This window comes from Typopeltis vanoorti, chromosome 13, assembly GCF_054136105.1.
Source record: "Typopeltis vanoorti isolate ZY-2024b chromosome 13, IOZ_Tvanoo_1.0, whole genome shotgun sequence".
Taxonomy (NCBI): domain Eukaryota; kingdom Metazoa; phylum Arthropoda; class Arachnida; order Uropygi; family Thelyphonidae; genus Typopeltis; species Typopeltis vanoorti.
In genome coordinates this window covers 57,355,175-57,359,347 of record NC_143561.1, presented here as the reverse complement: position 1 = coordinate 57,359,347, position 4,173 = coordinate 57,355,175, and the positions used below count along the sequence as shown (strand labels likewise).

Genomic DNA, 4,173 nt, shown 5'->3' with positions numbered 1-4,173 from the left:
GAAAGAAAAAAGGGAAGAGAATTAAAATGTGATAGCATAATTATCTCCCCCCCCCCCTTAAATTAATACAGGAGTAAATTTCACCTTCGTCTGACGAATAAAAAAAATAATAATAATATTAATAAATAAAAAATTATTGTCAGCTGTCAATATTGACAACCAGCATACTTCGGTATCAAATTTTCATATTTCTTCATCGGACGGATGTACAGTGTTGGGAATAAAAAAAGTGACACTATAAATTTGAACAACTCCTCATGTTATATAGGAATCACTGATTTACCGGTCTCATATAATAGTTTAGGGATATCTTCCAAAAACACTAGGTTTTTTTTTTAGCAGGCAAAATGTGTAGATACATGCAATCAACAGGTATAATACACATACCGCATAAGCTTCTACCAAATTTCAATTATTTTGATTTGTTTCAAATCATAAGAATAATCAGGGAAGAAATTCTCAGGAGCAGTCGTGGCCGAGTGGTTAAGGCGATGGACTTGAAATCCATTGGGGTTTCCCCGCGCAAGTTCGAATCCTGCCGACTGCAAATTACGTTTTATTTTTCTTGATGTTTTTATCGAAACAATGATCATTGTGAATTACTGCACCTTTTTTATTTCTTTTTTTGCCTGTTTTTTTTTTTTTTTTTTTTGACTTTGACTCATGGTTCATTTTTATTATACAGTCCTTAACTTGAATTTTCAGTGTCAGTACTACTCGATATTACTTCCACTTTTTGTAAATAAGTTATAAGCATACACTGAAGTGATTAATTGCTTCCCTAATTCCGAAGTGTGAGCATACACTGTTATTCTCATCGGCTGTGGTACACCGCAACATTACATAAAATCAACATTTTCATTTTTCGTCTTTAGATGGTTTAGGTATAAAAATTGAAAGAAATAGATTAGTTCGTTTTCAAAAGAAAAACAAATATAGTTAATTTTTCCTTTTTGTCATCCTCTGATTTCTTTCTTTATTTTATTTTTTTTTTTTCATGCTTTCAGTTGGTTTTCGATTGTTTCATGCTTTCATTTTTTTTTCAATTTTTCCTTTTTTATTCAGTTTTCCATTGTTAGTTTAGGTTTTTCTGTTTTTCCTTTTATTTTTTGTTTTTATTATTTCATAATTTTTTTTTCATTCTTTCACGAATCCATTTCAATAACAAAGGTCATTCCGACCTTTGTTATTGAAATTTAAGTCCGAAGATCTGAGGTTCTCTTTATATCATTAACTATAAATTTATCCCTAAATCTCAAAGTATCTGTGCACATGTTCACCAACCTTTGAGGTTATCTGCTCTAAGTTATTTAGAGATCGAAGTTATCTGGATATTTGATTTAAGATTCTTTTTAAACTTATTTATTTATCATTCAAATGTAAATATCCATGCTATACATTAATAGTGTAATAATTAACTGACAGTAAAATAATCAAAATAAAAATTAAAAAAAAAAAATCACAGGCTAAGGCCAACTGATTGACATGGAATACATCCGTCAGAAAATAATAATAATATCAGTATTTGTGTCTACAAGTTGAAAAAATTTAAAAATGACTGGTCACTTTCCTGCAAATATATATTTAATACTGCTTTTAATATAATTAACTACTAATTTTTAATAACTGATTATTATTCCCTTAACTTAACTGATTATTTATAATTTTAATTTAAAACATTTTAAAATAATGTTTTGAATTTTAATAATAGTTAATGTTTATTTAATATTAAGTAATATTGTTTAAATTATTTATTTAATATCTATAATATATTTATTTAAATTTCAGTATTTGTTTCTAATATTTATTTCAATTATTAATGCTTTCATTTTTATTTATTTAAAGTTTTTTATTTATTTTTTATTTTATTTATTTTGGTAGATGTATATGATCATTTGTTGTCATATTGTTTGAATTAATTCGGGGTAATCTTTATTCTATTCGGCAGTTTATGTCAATTCTTCATTGTGGATTGTATTTAAATACAGAAGCACCTTTCATTTCAGTCAACATAAAATACTGCAATTAAGACGTGACAATGAACCAGCTACTGTATATGCGTAGACTGCAGCATAATACAGTCTGCTATCGGTGTCAACGGATTAATAAAATCGTAAAAATATCTCACGCAAACTAATAATTTATAATCCTATGTGGCCACATGTAAACGTAACGACTGACTGAATAGCATGGGTGTCATTTTTACGAAGGCACTCTCAAGTTTGTTCAAATTAACATCAATACCACGCCCTCCTTTCTCTTATTGGTGTAAGAATCATTCACTTTACGTCACAAACCAAGCTTTGTAAGAGTATCCAATGGCAACGTCCGAAACCGCTAACCTCAAGCTTTGCTATGCTCTTGTGAACGGTTTTAAATTGTTTCCGTTACAGGATTGGCTGTAGTATGGTGCCGGCAAGTCTAGCAATAATGGTGAGTGTTTTAACAGGATATTTTGATTATCATTGCGATCAGTGGTAGAACTAAATTTTCACTGCATTATTTATATTTTGATTTTTTTTAGATTGCTAAGAAAATATCAAGGGAATAAATAGATAAATAAATGTAGTATAACTATTCATTGCGAGACAATTAGTATTAACTACAAAATTTTTTGGTTTCTCACAGATTTATCCTAAATTTAATTAACTGAATAAGTTAGGAATAGCAAGCTAATTTTTTTAAAATATTTTATTTTAATAAACATTAAAAATTTAACATTTTACAATTTTGGCATCTATCTATTTAATTTAATAATTTGGCTTTTAAATAAACTGTCTATATTCATTATAAACAGGTGTAAGTAATTAATGATTTTATACTTTTAATTTCATTTAAGGCTTTATTAGAAAAATAATAGTAGTTTAATAATAGACAACAAACTCCGACATGCAGTTTCTAAAAGCGCAACGCTCTCTAGTGATGCCTGAAGATTTCTTCATTAAAACAGAAATTGGAATATTTGAAGATGTATTCACTCGGGAATTCATGCATCAGGTTAAAATTTATAAAATACAATCAGAATATTTAACAGACGTTTTAAATAGTTTTAGTAATTATAAGACACTTGAATATAAAGCTTACGAGATTAAATAAATATATAAAGTTTGCGAGACTAAATAAATATATTCGACACGCATATTTTGGTAACAGCACCTTAGATTCGCAATCGCAGTCAGTGGACAATTTTACGGCAAGCCTCACATCTAAAGTAATTAAATAACCATATTTAAATAAATAACCATAACCATATTTAAATTTAAATATCATATCATAAGGTTACAAGAAATTCATCATTTGTCACAAACTTGACGATAGAAAACGATTTACTATTGACTTCAGTGCTCTGAAAGCTACTTTTCTTGTATGACAAATATAAGTTTTCTGAGATGGTAGCTAAAAGATAAATATTGTTATTATTAAGAAAATATTGTTTTTTTTTATCAATATAAGCACTTGGAATAGTTATATTTCAATTTCTAAAATTTCTTTATGAAATTAATACATAATCACTATTTGAACTTTTGCATTATTTGGCTGTTTTTAACATTCGTTGATGATTTTAATTATAAAAATCCGTACACTACTCATCTGCTGATATCCTTTGTGAAATATTGCTATATGCGTCGATAACGATGATACGATATTGTTCTTGGTAGGTATGTTTAATTTACTAGCGATAACATCTGTGTACACTCTTTATATTTTAATATGACAATCATTTCATTTACTTACATCAGTTTCTCGTTCTACTTTCACAAGTGAAACACTAATTTCACCTTGGAACTATCAAATTGGAATGCTATACATAATAGGAATAATAATAACCGAAACTGTCAAATTAAAAAGTTGAAAATATCTCGCATTCATAGCTAAGTATTTCCTTCGTTAGATTATAGGCAATACAAATTGATAAATTAGTGCGAATTTGAAGAACTACAACAAGAATTACTTATTGTGATTACTCCTAGTATTATCACAAAAAAAATTCTCTCTCCCTTTCTTTCTCTTGTATGTCTCTTTTACTCGTCTTGTATGCGTTATCTTTGCCCAATAAGAATTCCAGGGTGTCTAAAAGCCATCATCTGATTAAATTAGCTGAGCGAACATCTAGATTTTTTTATTTTTTATTTTTCTTCTGGATCGATGTGTGCAATCGAGTTGAAACTGCAT

At 28.0% G+C, this 4,173-nt stretch overlaps 1 non-coding gene across 1 annotated transcript; it reads left to right on the top strand.

Annotated features, from left to right (window-relative positions):
- Nucleotides 1-465: 465 nt before the first annotated feature.
- TRNAS-UGA (transfer RNA serine (anticodon UGA)) lies at nt 466-547 on the top strand. The gene has a single exon. It is a non-coding gene; the product is annotated as a tRNA-Ser (tRNA).
- Nucleotides 548-4,173: the final 3,626 nt, after the last annotated feature.